Genomic DNA, 19440 nt, shown 5'->3' on the forward strand with positions numbered 1-19440 from the left:
CAGAAAGAGAGTGAGAGTGATGCAGAGGTTTCCTGATTTTGTCTTCCATGATTGTTTCTATGTAAAGTGATAGAAGCCCAGGTAGACATAGTGGAGAAAATGTACCTCAGAATAACTTTCAACTTAGTGATTAGGCCTGTCTCCTCAGAAATGAAAGCCTGGGGTTAATGTTCCTTTCCCACCTAAAAGCAGCCAACTTAAAATCAGCACACTGTCTTTCAGTTTCTTGTAAACACTACCACCCCGTAAGCATGTGATTGTTGCTGTAGAAATCATCATGTATAAAGACTGTATTCCAAGGTCTTTCAATGTTTGAGGGGTTTGAGTTGCTTTACTCAGCTGTGATTGTTTGCCAAATGTTACCTGCCTTTCTCATGAGCGACATAAAGATCACAGTGAATCTAAAAGGCATGGAGTAAAACCAATGTCCTCTTCCTCTAAGCAGACTTTGACCCGGTGCTGATTGCAGTCTTGTGAAGAGAGAAAGAAAAAGCACTGAAATGGTATTTTGGTGCACTGCAGCACCTACACAGTGGAGTCCTCTGTTCTAGTCAGGGATGGCAGGTTCTTAGTTTAAGGACTACACAATTCATAGAAAAGAAAACCTAAATAATAGAGAGGAGAACCAGTGCATTCTGTACTTATTGTAGCAGGTTTTTTTTGAGCTTGTTCAGTTAAATTATTTATGGCTTTAAATATTTTGGCGTGATTTCCATCTGTATGGTATTAAATCATTTCAAAGGGTCAATGAAAAGTACATTATCTTCTGTACTTAGTTCCATTCTAACTAATGAGATTTCTTGTGGTATTTAGCTATGCAACAACATACTGCAAGATAGGAAGAGACTGTGTTCATGAAGATCTGGAGGGACCTCCCAGACAGGCAGTTTCTCTAATATGCCTATTGGTTCCCTGGTTTCTCTGATGAGATTTTTGTTGTAATGTGCATTTATGATGAAAATTATAACTTCTGTACATCTGCAGTAACTCTAGCAAACTGCCCTGTTGAGAGTGGCTTGTTCCACAGAATTAAAATGTAAATGAGCTCATTTATTTCTAATGGAATAGGTGTTGTACTCTGCAATTCCCGCAGTACCTGACTGAACTCTTTCTTACACAGACACAACTCTTATTGATTTCCGCAGAAAGTTTGCTGGAACATCATGGGCTAGGACCATGCACAGAAGTGCTCTTGTACTGACTCACCTGCTGGTGAATACTGACTCACCAATTAACTTCAACAGCAAACAAATAAACACCTTCACATTTTGTTTCTCTGCTCAATAATAAATTCAAAGGGGTGGGCAGGACCAGTGGTAGGTAGGATAGGACTGTGATACTGATGCTGGCTCTATTTATTAAGACTATGTTATGGTGTAACACAGTCAATTTATGCTTTGCTTTTAACATTCTAAAGTGGTTGGAAACAGTAGGTTACTGTGTTCTGCTGATGTAAATCTGAGTGGCTTTGGGGAAAACTGCTTCCCTCTCCCTCACCTGTGAAGGTAACTGTTTCGTTTATTTGGGATTCTGGACTTGGAATTGAATTTGTTTATGTGCTTTAAGTCCTGTGAAGCAGTGACAAACACAGACAAGATCTGATTGTCTGAAGTCGTTACATTATGTGACCTCTCACTCTCCAGATCCTGAATATTGGTATCTGTTCAATGAAGGTCTCTACGAGCAGCTCCAAAAGGAATCTAAACTGTCCCCAAATTGAAGTTTTGTGGGAATTTGGGAAAGGGGAAGAATATTAGTTCACTTTTTCCCTAAATGTTTATATTTAACATTCTCCATTGTACTAGCTAAAATAAAAAGGAGGTTAAAAGGCTCTGTATGCTCTTTCCAGCCGGCATCAGGAAACGCTCTATTCACTGTGCTGCTTAAGACTTTAACAGAACAAGCTAAAAAGCCATGGAGATCAGCTTGTCCCAGGTTTACTGAAAAATACAGTTTAATGAGTATTTTTACTTTAATAATAAATAAGGCTTTTCTCCTTGAGTCACAGACTAATCAAGTGGCATTTCCAATAGTACTGCTCCATTGGGCTTCTGATTAGTAGGAGTCTTAGTTATTGTGAAAGGATACACTGCATCTTCAGATGCTCCACTGCTGTGAAGTACAGGAGAAGTATGTCGGTTTTCAGGCAGTGTTAATCACCATTAAGGCCATTTGTGCATGGATTAATGCGAAAAGAGCCAGGGTAGAGCTGGATCATGAAAATATTTAGGCCCAAGTATCTATTTATTAATTCATGCTTTTATTGACTATCGGGGGACTTGATTACACATACAGGAAGTACCTAAACGTGCTGGGGGACCATGTTTAGTGTACAGGTGAGAGAGCTTTATAAGGAGCAGTAAAAGAGGAGTGGGGCTAAGTTTTCTTCCTGAAATTGTTCCTTAGGAAAAGTGAGATGTTGAAAGCCACTGCAAGTGAGTTACTGCATTTCCCCCCTCCTGTCCCCTCTGGAAGTGTCACAGTTGTCACAATCAGCTCCTGGCTGTCCCTGGGGTGCATCTCTGGAAGGATGCTGTTACAGAGCTTTTTGCAAATGTTTAAGACATTGTTTTTTCAATAGCTTATATAGCTAATATTTAATATAGCTAATATTTAATATTTTATATAGCTAATATTTAATATATTATATAGCTAATATTTAATATTTTATTAAAGCAAATCTTATTTAAAGAAAAAAGTACTATAAAGAGAGGCTATAAAGCCAGATCTTTTCAGCTGTTCTTCCAGAATTTTCCCTATCTTGTTAGCTCCTTATGATTCTTACGCAAAACTTCAGGTACAAATGCCTCATTAAGTTAGCTCACTGCCTCTGCCCTTGTAGTTTAGATCTGCTCAGAATGATCATGTCTCTTCCCTGCTTTAGTTTGGGCTGAAGAAAGCCTGAGCAGGGTGACTATCAATACTTTTGCAAATGTTTGCTCACACCTGAACATGCTCTTTGCTGGGAGGTGTAGGTTAAAAACTGGGAAGGACTGAGCTGAAAAGGGGAAAGCACTGCACTCACCCTAGAAGTTCCTGTGCCCTTCTCTGAAAAGCTGTGAGGACTAAAGCCCAGCCCCGTCTAATGCTGTTTGCTTTGGAACGTGGCTGTAATGGCTTTCAGTCTCAGGTGACAGCTCATGGCAGTAGGCAGCTCTTTACTGTAGCCATGCACCAAGCTCCTTTTCTTTCTGCCTACTCCTTACTGGTCAGCACATCTTCCATATGTGCCCCACATCACAGGTGGTTTCAATTTTGCACAATCCTTTTACTTGACCTGCTCTATATTCTGAACCTGCTTCCTCCTCTGGTAAATATTAGTTATATTGAATCTGGAGCAAAGCCGTTGTCTCAATGCTGTCTGTATCTCAGGCTGAAATCCTGAGCTTGCTGCTTTAAAATGGAGCCTCTAAACCAGCCATCCTAAAGGTAAAGGCAGTGTTCTGCTTTGGGGTTTAAGTTTTTTTCATTTTCTTTTTTATTTCTCAGTTCCTTGAAGTCTTGGTGATGTTGAGTAATTTGTAGCTGCTTAAAACTGCCTTTACATCAGGGTAATTTGCTGCAATAACCTCAGCTGCTGGCCAATAGGTGTGAAGGCGGTACTTTTTAAACCCAGTGGAAATCTTTGGGGTGGCTGTGGCAGCCAACAGACACAACCCAAACACAAATTCCTGTAATCTCAACAGACAGCAGCACTGAATCACTTCCAGCAGTCTCTTGCCAGCGTACTGCTCTGTGTTTCAGAGGCGGGGTATCTGCAGCCCCACCAATCCTCATAGTGCTGGGCACTGCTGAGTAGCCTGGCATCACGTAAGCCAGGCCCCTGGCCCCTTGGTCCTGATGGAGCAGAAGAAGGAGGTGAATCTCGGCTGCTGCTGCTCAGTGCACCCTTAACAGAAAGGGAGAGGAAACAGAGAGGCCTGAGACTGAAAGAAGTAATCCCACCATCAGTGTCTTGAGTGGCAGTTTAGACAAGGAGCCTGATCTTTGTTGACCTGGACTTTTGTAATGATCTATGAGAGCAGAGTGAGCCTGTTTCATGCCCGTCCTGCCATAAAATAGCACAGAATAAAAGGCACTGACCAGAAATTCTTGGTGTCCTTCCTCTGGCAGCATTTTTCTGTCCATTTTAGAGCCATACGTGACTGCAAAGCAATGGAAAAAAATTGGCTTTTCCACACATCATTGCCAATATCACCTGCCTCTGCCCAGGTCATAGAAAAGAGGAGATGGAGAAGATTTTAAATTTGCTTTGGTTTGGTTTGGTTTGTTTTTTCCCCGTAGAGGCTGAAAGATCAGTGTTTTGTACTGTATATATTTAGCCACACTCTTATTAGTCATTTTAAAAACCTTTCTGAGCTGCAAAGTTTTGTATAAGGTCATGAACTATGACAGTGGTCATCGAGCAGAGAACTTGCAGCTACTTTAAATAGTTGCTTTACTGTAGTTTGTTCCTGTTTGAAAACTGAAAATCATGTGTTTCTGTGTGAATTTCTGGCTATCATGAACACAGGTTCAGTTATTAAACTAGCGTTCAGTATATTGAAAGCATTCAGTTCTTACCTTCTTAACAAATGTCTTAATTAATATGTATCCAATATTTACATATTCTGTTATTTGTTATAGGGAGGTGTTGTGAGTTTCAAGGCAACCAGACAATAATAGCAGGATTCATGTGTTTAAGACCTGATGGTGTGGAAGTCTTGGTGGCTTCTGTGTGATGATTTGGTAGTATCGAATAGAATTGTAATGAGATTTTCTCTTTGTGAGTTACAAACTTTCATTTCAAAGGCAGGAATTGGCAAGTAATACCTTCTAGTCCTGTCTTCAGTGGGCTTTTTCATGCTGAAGGTATACCCTTAGATGTTGCTGTGTTTGAGCTGGGGTTGCTGGGCGCTTCTGAGAAGTAGGCTACTTTTCTTTCCTTATTTAAAAATAATGGTAGAAAATAAAATGTGTATAATGGCGATTTCAGGAAAAGATGGATTTCAAATGTCTTCACTGTGGTTTATATTGCTTAAACTCTAGGAGAGAATTAGCAGTGGGAGGCAGGCACTCCTTGGCTCTCCTTCTGCAAAGGGTCAGGTGCTGGCTGACTGAATACCTCTGCCCTGGCTTTCCAGGGACGCTCCTGGGCATCAGTTTTGTGCTTTGTGGGCATCAGTACCAATCCAAGGAAAACAGTTTGTCCTTGTGGAAGAAAGCATTCTTGAGAGGCTCTTCACTCCATAGGCCTTCATGCTTTTGTTTTGACAGTATCTCTTCTCACACTGTCATGTTCTCAAGTCTTTCTCAGCTTCAAGACTCTTATGTAAGGAGTGTGGAACTGAAATAAATGCAGAGGACCAAACTGATGTCGACTTACCAGTCACAGAAACACATCATCTTGCAAGGAAGGCTTGTCTCAGAATGACCTTTTTTTGTTTCCCTCGATAAAGAAATGCATCTTTCTCCAGCAGGGATACAAGGCTGAGTAAGTCCACACCCCCTTTTGTAAACAGACTGTCTGGCAGTGCTGGCTGGGAGCAAGAGAAGGCCCCCGGCGTATCATCTCCTACGTTGAAGTGTCCTGGATACAGAGAAGCAGGAAGAGGGGAAGAGGGATTATTTTGCAAAGGTACGAGCTATTCCGACCCTCTTGGGGCTGGGTGACTTCCCACTGCACTTTCCTTGGGGCTGTGGTGAAATGCCATACTCTAGCCCACATGCTTTTGCTTGGAAATCTGAACCTCCAGGCGTGAATAACTTACTGGAATTAATCTTCAACTGTTGTCATCCAGTATTCAAGTAGTAATGTGGTTGATCAGAGTGAGGCAGTGCAACCATGGTGGTCTTGCAAAATAGCACATCGCACAAGTGACATTTCCTAACATAGAATCAATGTTTGCTCTTCTGTAAAAGGCATTCTAACATTTTTCTTCAAACTGCCGGGCTAAAAGGCTTGTGCTGGCCCAACCCCTGTGCAACAAACAGCATGTCTGTGCTGAGCAGCAAATATCAAGAAGCGTCTGAAGGGGGAAGGAGTAGTAATGGAAATGCAAGAAAATCCCCCTGGAGGTGATCAAACTTCTGAGATATTACTGGTTTAGCAAGAACTTTCTTTCCCTTTGTCAGCCACGCAACCAGCATAGCACTGGGAAGGAACCAGCACCGGGGTCTGAATGAAGCGATTCTTCCGTGAAACAAATGACCTCGTAGTTCTCAGCATGGCAAGTGAGGCCAGGTCATGCTTCTAGATATGTCAGAATTACTTTGTGCTTTGAGCTGGAAAGTTTTGTACAAGGTCATGAACTATAACAGTGATCAAGATGTTTTTCAAGCCTTTTCCTGAACAGGAAGTGTCACCATGAGCTAAACAATCTTGGATCTGTTGTTTTTTGTTCCCATACAGGTGGCTTGTGCTGCAAGAGCTTATGTCTTCTCTTCTGACTTACCACCCAGGTTGCATGGGGACATGGGGCAAATACTTTTCCCTCCTGGGGCTCTGATTTTCTCATCTGTTATGATGCTTACAGACCTTATTTAGCATATTTTTTAAGTGACTGACAGAAAGTGCCATGCAAGACTTGAAACCGCTGTTTTAAATAAATTCCTGAACGAATCCCAGAACAATATTGTCTGTGCTCGTTCATGGGAAGGAATGCTGTCCTAAGTCAATGAGGCTTCTCAGATCAGCTTTTACCTCCGTGCTCAAGCGATCATTTTGTATGATATTAGGATTAAAAATCTCTTTGAGGGGAAGGAGGCTATACTGTTAAATATGGCCATAACTATTTCTCAAGCATATAAAATATCCCTTTTCTCATCTCCTCCACAGCACAAGGACTTTATGCAAGGACAACATGCACATTTCCCAGCAAGTGAAAGACAACAGAACTTCCTGAGTCTCTCTGAGCTCTGCAGGTAGATGGGTACAGGGTGAGGCACCAAAGAGATGGGTCCAGCTGTAGGTAACCAAATCTAATCTCTTCAGATAAACCTACATGGCTGGAGCAGGGGATGTAAAGAGGCACAGGGAAGAAGTTGCTCCCTGCCAGCTCACTTTTCACAGAAACAAAATTAATGATAAAGTATGAACCGTGTACTATTGTGAGTTTTTGGACGGACTGCAGCTCTTCCTGTTCACCACATCAAGCAGGGCCACTTGGGTAAGTGCAGTAACTGGTGGCCACCAAGCATCTTCCCCACAGGACGGCATGTAGGAGCATCAGTCTGCTTTACAATTCATTTCACAGATACTTGACAGAAGTCTCAATTTTTAGCTCAGCCACACAAAGTCCCCTGATTACAGATTGTCTTCTGATCTCTCTCTGTTTGGACTTTGGTATTTGATGCCATGTTTGTTTGTTTCCACTGAATCTCAGGCCTGAGCTCCTTTCCAGTGATACCTTGGCCAATTGATACCCCTTTGACATAGTCTCAGCATTTCTTCTGCATCCAAGATCATCAGAGTTGTGACTCTCGCCCACTTTTCCACACCATATTGACTCCTTGCCATGATTTTCTTTGACAAATTTCAGTGCCAGACTTGTGCATGATCTCTGTCTTCCTGTCTCTCACATCCTATTTCTCATCCATTCCTATTTCAGCCTCTCCAGGCCAGTCATTAGGAGCTTAGGGAGACATTTCCCCAGCTACATACTTTGTCCCCCTCTATTACTTCCTAAAGTTTGCAAGCCCAGTGCTTTTGTCCTGACTACGTTTGGTTCTGAAAACTTTCTCTTTCATGTTCCCTGGACCAAACAGGGGTTGTTGGCTGGGAAAAAGCTGGTGGGGGAAGAGGGTGTCCCCACTTTTGTTTTAGAGGTCTGGATCTGGCAGCATCTAGCACACTGGGATTGCAGTTCCAAGGAAAGTCCCGCAGGAGCAAACCTGCTAGGCTGGGACCTTTGAGGGAATAGCTGAAATTGCCCAAGCAGATTATTGGCTAAACCACCCAAAAATTGAATACATCTTTATGGACTGTTTTTGAACCGGAGTTTTTCTTTTCTGTTCTGTTTGAGAACTTACACTTTGTTCAGATTCTGATGGGCTTTTGTTTAGCCACATTCCTGACGCAAAGGGCAAATTTTTGATGTGTCATATTTATTGTCAGGCCCTACGGAGGAAGTGGGGAGCCTTTCTTGCAAAAGAGTGTCCCCTCTCCACACCTTTCCCTGTAACCTCTTTCTGAAAAATGCCTACAACATTATGTCTGGAAACCTTTTCCTCCACCCCAAATCAGGCTGCAGCACGTATTCAGTGCATTTCCACTCCAGTTCCCACTCGGGGGGGGGGTCAAAGTTTTGCAGAGTTATTGGCAACAGAAAATGAAATTACGTGGGGAAGTATCAAGTAATCTTGGTAACAAGCAGAGCTGTGCCCCATGGTACTCTGAGCTGACACCCCCCACCTCCGCCTGTGCCTTTTCTTGCTGCTTTATTTAGCTTAGTGTTTCTTACCATTGAGCCAGTTCTTGTTCCCAGCTGAAGTCAATGACAAACATCGTGCTGGCTTTGGGGCTGGAGAGTTCATTGCTTGATGAAATGGGAGCACACTCAAGGGATCACTCAGAGGGTCACAGAGCCCAGCTGGCTGAGGCCACCGCAGGGTGCTGTGCTGCTGGAAAATACAGAAGAGAGTTGGGTGTGCTCTTCTGTTTTGTTTTAACTTCATAAACAGCAGTCCTATTTAAACAGTCTGCCTTTTTATTTCATTTTCTTTTTACTTTGAAAACTATTGCTGGAGGTGTTGTAAGCAGGAAGAAGATAAGTTGTTTGATGCCGCAAATGGCACAAAGCTTGGGGTAATGAAGGCATGGGTATGTTTCAGGTCAGTGTGAGTTCAGGCAGTGAGGTCTAAATAGCGGCTGAAATAGCACAATTTATCATTGTGTGAGAGCGGTTTTGGTTGCTGGACCAGTTTGTCTATGATCTATGTACCTTTTGAAATCACAGTGTTTTATTTACCTTAGCAGAATATAGGTTTAGATATAAGCTTAAATATATATTTTGTTAGCACCCTAAGAATTTAGGAGTGTCCAGATATTGTGATAATACTATCTTAGAGTGTGAAGTTGTGGAAACACTGTAAAACAAGGTAAAATATCTGAGACTAAACTAAACTAAACTAATTCCTTTGTGTAATCCTTACCCGTTACCATTTTCGTGTGGTGTTGGAGTGGATAGAACCATATGGCGTTTTTCCTCAAGGCAAGACTTTTTTTAAGCTAATCATCTGAATTATTCTGCATTTGCCATAGGCCAGGAAAAATATACATGTGGCTGGTTGATGTGAATCGATAGATGTGTGGCATTTGATTTGTAAGTCTATGCCCTTGCTACAGTCACATGTTGTCACTGCTGCTGGCAGTGGGCTAATATGTAGGGTTTGGATTAAAACAGTGAAAGACTATAATTCATTGAATGTACAAAAAATATGGTGAATTCAAATACTTAAGAATACAGACCAGGTGAGCTTTTTGACAGATTTAACTATCTATGTAACTGCAAAGAAAAAGTATAGCTACTGACATGAGACTCTAGGCTTCTTTTTGACAACGGTTTGTGCCATGTGAAGTCATCCCAAGGTAAAATTGAAGCACTTTCCTTCTCACATTTACTAGCAGAGAATTAAAGATGGAGGTGTGTGTGTGATTAATGAGTAAAAGAGGATTTAAACATACAGAATAGCTAACAGAAGAGAATATACTTGCATGAACAGTAAGGAAATAGGGGTGGTACAGGAAAGTAGGAGTTGGAGTTGAACAGCTGCAGAGACAGTTGATCATGAAGAAAAGCTAGAAAAGAATGCCATTGGCAGTGGTTCTTGGTCTTGTTTTAAAATGTGCTTTCAAAACGAGGTTTTTATCAGTGGCACATGATTATCTTACTGCTGTCACTCATATGCACTATTTGTATGCACTATTCAGCTGGAGCTTTCCTTATGTGCTGGAACTGTGTGAGCTGGGACTAGGGATGGCACACAGGAGGTTTCTTCAGCATTCAAGAGAAGAGTAGACTAGAGGCCTGAATGGCTACTATGGCTCAGGAAAAGGAAAATGTATCAGCACGTTTGGGAAGTATTCCAGATGGGCAGGAAAACTCTTCCCTCTTTATCTGACCCATATCAAAACAGATCTGACTCAAAGGCTTGAGGCTGAAGAGGGGAGGAGGTATGCTGATACAAACTGTGGGTGCTTCTCTGAGAAATTTCTGGAAAGCTTAGGGGGTATTCCAGATATATTTAGTAAAAAAGACATGAGTAAGGAGGGAGGAGCCCTGTAACACACGGGGTTTTTCAGAGTCCATAATTTTGATTGCTGAATGCCTGCCCTGAAATCCTACCAGGAGCAATATTTTGTATTGGATAATGAAGTGTGTCAAAGTTTTTAGGGGAGAAAAGATATTCTTACGCTGCTGTAAAAGGTAAATCAGTAAAACTACCCTATATAGCAGAATTTCTAAGTTAAATCAATAACCCTACACACTAAAGTAGTGCTTTGTAAGCTAAAACTGCTCTACACATCATACTAATCCTTTGAGAGTGTAGAGAGTTTAGGAAATTGGTTATACCATCTGCAATATCAGTAAAATACAGTATTAGGTTACCTATGCCTACTAAGGCAGGTGTCAGTAAATAAGTATGTGATATTAAAAATTCGACACTTTCAAGTCATTCTTCGATAGTGGAATGTGAGTATTGGTATGTTGCATTTACCTTTCTGTGTATGTGATCTGAGTGAAAATCAGCTCTTTGGTAGAGCTAACAGGCCACTTTAAGCATTTACTGGTGTGCGGATGAACCTCGAAGATTAACGTTGTAATAGGAACAGGAGCTGGAAGTTTGACATTAGCTTCCAGAGGTCTCTGGGGTGACTTATCTGCAGCTAGAGAGGCTGCATTTGCCATTAATTTTTAAACGGTGAATGAGCTGTGGTGAATCCACTCTCTGCTCTCTGCTGCACAACATTGTAGGGAAGTAACCTGTGCTGCAAGAGGTGCGGTGATGGCCAGGCTGGCAGGGGGTTCACTGCTCTCTTCCCACACTATTTCTGTCCATGGAAAGGGTGGACTGGGATTTCCATTGGGTGCCCTGGAGAAATCCAAGGGTGTGTGTAATGAATAAGTGCATCCTTTACCTCTGGTGTTGATCAGTAGTCTCCCAAGAAGAGAAAGTACCAGCTGCTGCTGTGCTATAAGGTTGCAATGGGCAGAGCTCTGGTGAAGGTGGCAAAATCAGAATCTTACCAATATTTATTTTTGTCAAGTTTTACTTTTTTTGCCTCTTTATTGCTAGGAGCAATTATTTACTGCTTCTGGTGCAGTACCTTGGTAAAGGGCTGTGCGGGGTCTGAGTGGACACCTTTCTATCCACAGCACTTCACTGCAAGGACCCTCCAACTGTGTTGGAGCTGGTGTGTGCCGTGGCCCACAGTTACATGGTGGAGGTTCTGCTCCTAAAGAAGCTCATGTTGCAGCATACTCATCACCCCATGTATCCTAGCCGTCGTGTTGTGCTTGGCTGAGGTGGACTGCTGTCTGAAACTTGCAGTTCTTTTTAGGTTTTGTTCTTTGCCATACCTGTGCATTTTGTTTGCTGATTCAGGGTGGCCAGCTGTATCCAAATAATTGGCATTAAAATTCTCATACTGGCTTTCTGTAGTTAAAGTGCATACAAGCAGTAAGAATTGCCTCCTTTATTATTCTCAATGGTACTCAGCAGCTCTAGCCCCTGAAGGGTTATTGGCATTATATTTAAGTTAATTATTTTTATTTAGAAGATTGTACTTATCCATCTACTGCACTATTAAGAAACCAGGGTTGATATTTTTATTTTCCTCTGGCCTACATTTGCTGAGCTAGATCTAGGAACATATGCATCACATTCCTTTCTATTTGGTGGGCCTCAGAGTCTAAATTGGGACTTTTGAGCTGCTCTTGAACACTGGGAAACCATATGTGGCATTGTGTTGTTTGAATGACGTTCAAAACTAGAGGGTTTGTGTAAACATGTCATTGAGAATATAGCTCAGTCAGTGTAAGAACATGCGCCATTGTTCAACCTATGCATGTGTACAAGAAGTCTGAGAATGGGAGAGAAGAGCTGCAGCTTTTCTAAAATAAGAAAGAACAGGAAAAAAGTCTTTCCAGATGGACTCTACAGAAAACATCTGCAGAGCTGGAGTCTCCTACTACATACCTGGGCTTAATGGTCCTGGAAGGCATGGGCATTTGCAGCCCATAATTGCTGATAGTCCCAAGGGGCTGGAATGGGCCCTCCTGTTTAGCAGTTCACTGTGATTAAAGAAATCATGGTGAGGAAAGCTCTCTTCAAACTGAGGGATACATTCCCCACAGAGGGGGTAGTGGCTGTGGCTGGGGAGAAGTTGTTCCAGGGTATAGATAATGTGCGCTGTTATTTTAAGTAGAAGCTAAAAGGATGTGAAGGATAAGAGTTGCTTTAAAGAAGGACTGGACAGTAGCAGAGTTTTTTGAGCTTCAGAATGTTTATGCCTTTGTTATAATCAAACAAACAAACTTTTAATTTTCTTTTTTCACATATGCCCCTTCAAAAGCTTTATGAAATCAAGCTGCCATGGGGTAAGGGCCAAGGTCCTTGCATGGATTAATAATAATTTCAGTTTAGGAAATAAAGGTTAGGGAAAAAGTGACTAACTTTTAGAAAAAGGAAAGAGTGACCACTGAGGTCTTTCTATTGAGTCTGGTGCTGTTCAGAATTGTCCTGAAAGAGATGGAGAATGAGACAAAGAAGCCTCTTGAAGATAGCAAGTCAGGCAGGACATCTGAGGTGAAGATGTACTACGGGACCACAGAAATGCTTCACTGTAGAGAGTGACTGAAGGGCAATCTGGCAGTTGAAAGTCAGTGTTGATGAATATAGAATAGTGCAGAGGAGGAGAAACAATCCAAAATTGAAATACACAAGAATGGGATCTAAATTATCTCTTGGGAAGAAACCTTGGGTTAGAATAATTGTATAAAAATGTTTGCTGAATGTGCAGTAGGAATAAGGAAAGAAAAAGAAAAGAAATGAATTATTGGTAAAGAAACTGTGAACAAAAGAGAAGATCTTTATGCTCTGCATGTCACTCTTGAATATTTTATCCTTGCTTCCTCATTTTAGAAAGGATGCAGGAGAAGGGGAGAAGATACAGGAAATGTTGATAAAAGACGTGGAGTGACTCCCATAAGGAAAACAACTTAAAACTTGGGGATATTCAAGCTGATGTCTGAGCAGGAAGGAAACAGAAAGGTCTGTTAACTCTCAAGTGGCCTGGAGAAAGCAAATAGAAAATGACTGTTTGATCTCCCATATCGTGGGAGCCAAGCAGCCTTGAGTGAATGGTTAGGTGACAATTCTTGAACAAGCAAAAAGGATTTCCTGTAGCTGTGGAATTGCCTTGGGATGTTGTGGATGCCAAAAGTTCCTATGCTGGCAGTGGTGTCTGGACAATGCAGTTCTGGTTCAGCGAATCACCTCACTTGAGATTGCTGGGAGCTGGGGGAGGCCCACAGGTTGAGAGGCTGGGACCAGGGAATCTGAGGCAGATTGCACTTGCCCAAGGAAGAAGTGTGAGTGTGAAAAGGTGCTTGACCAAGGTGCTGATCTGGTCTGGCTATTTCTGCATAATTACACCCACGTCATGCCAGGGTATTGTTTAAACACATGACAAAAGCAGGTCCTGCCCTTAAAAACCAATTTGAGCTTTTGTGGAAGGATTTCAGTGAGTGTCCCTGCAGAAGAGAAAGGCAGAAGAATTTAAACAAAGAAAAGGCTGAGATGAAGAAAAATGGGTACTGGGTGAAGACTGCATTTGCAATGATATTTTCATACTTTTAGAAGGTCTTTTTTGTCTTCGTAGTTATACATGGTATGTAGGTATGTCACCCACATGTGAATAACAGTGATGTTGACGTCTGGCTATAATCTCCAAATTGTGAATATCTTTGTATCCAGGCACTTGCTGTAGCTTTTCAGAGACACTGAAATGCAGCTGACCTGAATAAAACCTGCCTATTGAAACACCTGATCTTCTTTTCTTTGAGGGTATTGTGATGTGTGCAGTGTATGTGCTAAATACGTTGCTTTCTAGTTGGCTCTCCACGTAATGTTGGATTGCAACAGGCTGCTCTCTGTCACACCTGATGACTAAACCTGTCTCACCCACGCCATGGGAAAGTACTGGTGCATTGAGCCTTCTTAGAACCAAGCTTTAGGTTGTCCTCAGATTTCAAATCTCCTGTGCACTTTTTTTAATATGGCCTCTATCTCAAGAGATACAAGCACAGATGGATTCCAGGCAACAATTAATCAGATAAGTATTTATTTATTTAACTCAACCTATAGAATTACGCTGGCAATAGTTCTTTTCCAGAGTTAGACTTTCACTGAGCAAAAGACTGCCTTTTAAAGACTCGTTTCTCTTTCTTTCAGGCATCTGCACTGAAACAGTCTGGATTTCATTGGGCATGGTAAGAAATTCCCTCTCAATTACAGAAGTCAGTTAAGAACTGGCTGTTTTGTTTACCTCCAGATATGTTCAAAGTGGAAGTGCGGCTGTGGAAACTGGGTGCATTTGATTTATGTTGTGCATATTAAAACAGGAGTGAAAAACAGAACTGAAGTGAATATACATTGCAACCATGTGGGACAGTGTTTATTCCTGCAATACCAAGAAGTGAGTTAAAGCTGGCCGTAAGCTGGGGCTTAGGGCCATCAGGAATTGTAAAATATCTGTCTGAATAACGGAGAGAATTTGGTTTTAAAGCTATATTTAAAACACCTTTTAAGTGGTCTTAGTGAGCCTACAATTGCATACTTGATACTGTAAAGGTTGCCGAGCAGACCCATGGTTACCAGAGTATGGGCAGGAAGCAAGACAAAGCCAGGCAACTGGGGAGGATGCACTGTGCTGCAACAGGAGAAGCTTGTAATATAAATGTTGCTGAAATATAAAGTAGTTCAGTCTCATTGAGATGAGACTGGCACAGCTGTGTCAGGAAGGATTTATTATATTTCTGCCATCATTGCTATGCCAGCAACAGCTCCAGTATATATGAAGTTACACTGGGGGGAAGAAAAAAGGATTTTTTTCTTGGACAACTTAATTTGCTTATGGAAATGTTGTAAAACTGTACCTGCAAAAGCCTTTTTGCTAGTGTAAATTGTCTGTGCTTGTGTAACTATATCAATAAATAGTTACAAGAGACTACAAGGACTTGCTGAAAAGAAATAATCCATCTAAAGCTAAAGAAAAAAAATAATCCTCAGTAGAAATTGGCTAATTCATATGACTGGACATGGGTTTGGGTTTGGCTGGGTTTTTTTAACCCCTTCTCAACCTACAGTCACCTTTTACCTAAAGTTCAAGCTGAATAAAATTCAAGACAGCATCATGCAGCTGGTTTTTGCCTCCTTGAGCATTTATTGTCTCTGAGGGATTAGGTAGTACTGGTGGGGTTGAGACTGTGAGTCCCAGAAAGCCTGTCTTCCGGACCGTGAGAAGTACCACTTTAGTGGTAGAAGACTCCCTCCCACATCTGTATACTGGGCTTGAAGCCAAACCTTTCTTCTGTAAAGAAACCTTGCTAAAATTTCTCATTTCATGCCCCTTTATGGGGAGAGAGAGACAGAAAGTGCTTGAGGGGAGAGGGAACGAGGTATGATGTGCCAAGTGTATTGAGAGAGCATAGAGTAGGCTCTTGATTTTGCGTGCCTGGGGACAAGGGAGCAGCAAGGAAGGAGAAGGCTTTATATTAATTAGCACCATAGTTGCCATCCCTTCCTCCCACCTCAGAAATGATAAATTCTCCTTCTCCTCTCCAAAATGCATCTATATTTTTTTTTTAGACAACTGTTTCTGTTTGAATCCTTTGAACTAGCACAAGCACTTGAAATAAATGCTCTTATAAATGTGCCTCCTGCCAGCCTCTGTCTAGTCTGCATATGGACACTTAAAAGAGTGGAAGAATATGTCTTACATATCTCAGAAATATGCTAAGTTAACAGTGGTGGCACCTGATACAGCTTTATTCTTTGTCCCCATTAGGGTACAGTGGAATTGCTAGTGTACTATTTGATAAACAATCACCAATTAGTCATTCCAATCCTTGCTAATTCAGCAACTGCTCCCCAGGGCCTCCAGGCAGCTTGTATGCCGGTTCATGTGCTCGCCCCAGGTAGCTCTGAACTGAAGGAGTTTCCTTAATTGTCTCTGCTGTTGTGTCTGTTTAAAAGGTTTTACTGCTCCTTTTGGTGATTAGGTGGTGTATTACAAATGCATGTTCGCTGCCTTACCTTTCACCAGTGTGCTGTTGACAGCATGAGTAGCAAAATCCCCAAATGTAATGCTACATCCTTTTGGTTCCCAAGCACGGGTGGGTAGAAGCACTCACTTTGTGCACCAAATGGGGGATGGCCTTGCTGAATGTGAGCAGCAGGTGGGATGCTCGCCTGGTTTGGTACTGGTTTGGGTACTGTCTTCATGAATAGGCCTGCTGCCCCTGCTGTACACTTAGACCACAGATAATTCATTTCTCATTCATCTGCTGATCGCAGAGTAGTGCAGGACAGGAAGACAAATTAGTCATCCTTTACAGAAGTTAAAGATTCTTGTAAACTCTGTTGAGCAACAAGCTGTGGATGGGAGAAGTGTTTCTCTGCTAACATCAGTTCCCAATTCTTTTGTCTTACAGGTGCCTGTTGATGACTAGGAATCTGCTGCTCAAGCAAATTCCAGAGGAGGTGGCAGACCTACGGTTGTGGAACCTTTGCACATATAACTGTTATTATGTGTGTCTGTTTGACCATGGCAGGATATTTAATGTGTCGTAGAAACCAGTTTTGTACCTCTGGACTTGGTGTCACTCTCATCATAGATCCTTCCTCCTAAACATATTTTCCCTCATTTGATCCTTTAAAAAATAGGAAAAAAAATTGTAATTTTCCATGGAAAAAGGGAACTTTACTGTATCCGCTGTTGTTATAAGTGAAATACGGTGTACAGCATGCTAAGGAACTGCTCAGTCGAGTGTCAGCGTGAACCCAGGAATCCTCAGTAGAGGAAAAGAATAAATATTTTTATTTTCTCTAAAAGCTTCCCTGTAAAATTCTTCCAAAGGTTTTCTTCCTGAGACAACACAAGCAGATGAGCGCCTCTTCACTTCTCAGCCTGGTGGTAGGGTTGGTGGGACTTTTGGCCAAGCGTTCTGAAAATACTGTAAGTGTCCCCAAAGATGAAGCCCACATTGTTAACCAGGGATATGCCTCGTCTGTGGTGAGAAGGAGATTTGAGTATTCAGTGTTTCTATATTAAGTCACACTTCCCACTTTATCAGTACCTCAGAAGAAAGTGCAAAGACAACGGATGTGAACCTTCTCTGCTCAGAAGGTCTGGGCAGAAAGTTGGGCAAAGATATTCAGCTGAAGCAATTACTTTTTATTCTTTCCTTTCCTTTCATGTGCAGTGATATCCTTCCTGCCTTTTGAAGTATATGTCATTTTTTTCCACATTACACTGTCTGTGCTTCAGCATTTTCCTTCTGATTTGTATAATTTTATTTATTTCTTTACAAACCTCTGAATTTTCAAACATATTTTCTTTCTTTCAGTCCTTCAAATGGGTTATTTTGTCTCTACATGGTTAATGTTCTACACTTTTATTGAAGTTTGTAAAGAAAAGCTGATACCACAGTATAGTATTTGCAGTATGGTGCATCATCTTATAACTAAGGAGCAAAGCATTATTCACAAGGAGGTGAGGTTATATTTGTTGCTTCTAAGTTCTTAGCTGCTAAGTTTTAACACTGGATGCCTGGGTTTCTTTTTATGGAGTGTCTGTTTACTCTTGTATATTTTTATAGAGTAAAAGAGTGGTGGGGAGAATGAGGGTGTTATGTGCAGTAATGTCATAAATAATGCTGGCTTTCAGGTTATTTACATTATATTCACTTGCCTGAATGCATAAAGTGTAACAAAAAAAGTCTTAAAAGAAAGGCAAAACAGTGGCATGGATAACACATCTAAGGGAGATGCTGCAGAATATATTTGGTAGGGAGTGTTCCCTACCTCGCTAATAACCAGACAGAAAATTGCTTACTCCTCCCACAGCCTCGGGCAGATCAAACTGAATTTTAAAGCCTTAAAGATGTTGGTGAGAGGAAGAAAGAGGGTTACTCAGCGCCCATCATGCTGAACTGACAGGCAAATGGGGAGCATGCTGAGAGCAGAGCTGCATTCCAAACCCAGAAATGGTGACCCTAGGGTGGATGACATGATGAAATGCAACTGTGATGGAGAAGGGAAAGCACACAAATAGGGTTTGTTGTTGTTTTTCTTGTCCTTTTCCTCTGTGAGCTGTATACTTTAGGGTAAATAAAAAAGAAGTGCTTACTTTTGAGCTGCATTTAAATCAGTGTGGTGGCATTTGCTTCAATAAAGACACATTCAATAACATTTAAAACTCCTGAATAAACAAGATGCAGGACAGGGATCCAGGGGAGAGCAGCTGCAGTTGCTCCCACTGACTGTGTGTGAATGCTCACATGGGACAAAGATGCCAAGGTCCTAGTACTGTGGCTGCTGCAACTGGGAAGGAGGAAGACTCCAGTTTCAGGCAAGGAAGGACTGAGCCCCGAGGAAGCAATGCTGTTATTGTGAGGGCTGTGTGAGAGATCTCAGAGTATGTCTATGCCTGTGAATTTTTCAGTGCTGGAATTTAATTTCTGAAGTGTAATAACACCAGTGCATCCTTGTAATTTTATTGCATTTTTTTTATTATGGCTATCATTTACAATAACCTTGCTGTCATATCGGCATCTGGTATGGTTTCAGTAGTCTCCAGCTCTCCATCTGAGATGATGGAAGTGAAGTTGGACCATTTCACACACCCTAGCTTTTCATTCTCCACCTCTTTCCTTCTTCTGAAATGCCAGCTGAGTCAGTGGGATTCTTCTGGCTTTTTCTTTCCTAGCATTCATCCTCAAAGGTACACAGCACCCAGGTGACCTTTCCTAAGAGTAGGAGGATTAAATAAAAATCCTTGACAAAGCTGCCTCCTTGATGCAGCAGAGATCATGGAAGAAACTGTTCTGCTCATGTTCCCTGTCCTTCCTGGATTGCCAGTTTTCATACTGTATCAAAACCTTGAATTCTTTCATGGCCACTGGGCTTTTGAAACTGGGAATTTGAGTTCTGTAAGGCTTTGAAGCAAGAGGAGCCCTTGAAGGACATCTAAAATAGCAGGGCACTTTCTTGTTCCCAGAAGTAATACAGAAACACCGGTGAATTTGCATGGGTACAGGGCAAATCTGCAAAGAAGAGCAGGGCAATATTGGAGCAAACAAAAGTCCTGTGAGAAGAAATGGTTTGGCTCATGCTGTGACTCAAGCACGCACAGCAGAGCAAACCTCTGCTAGACCAATTGGTCCCATATGCCAG

General features: G+C 41.8%; 1 protein-coding gene and 1 long non-coding RNA gene across 7 annotated transcripts in view; both read left to right on the plus strand.

Annotated features, from left to right (window-relative positions):
* RBMS3 (RNA binding motif single stranded interacting protein 3) overlaps positions 1–19440 on the plus strand; it is a 721711-nt gene that overhangs the window by 28906 nt on the left and 673365 nt on the right. The window lies entirely within an intron of this gene.
* On the plus strand, positions 5471–17097 carry LOC136007806 (uncharacterized). The gene is made up of 3 exons (XR_010609864.1): positions 5471–5617; positions 14437–14474; positions 16698–17097. It is a non-coding gene; the product is annotated as an uncharacterized LOC136007806 (long non-coding RNA).

Source organism: Lathamus discolor, chromosome 2 (assembly GCF_037157495.1).
Source record: "Lathamus discolor isolate bLatDis1 chromosome 2, bLatDis1.hap1, whole genome shotgun sequence".
NCBI lineage: Eukaryota > Metazoa > Chordata > Aves > Psittaciformes > Psittacidae > Lathamus > Lathamus discolor.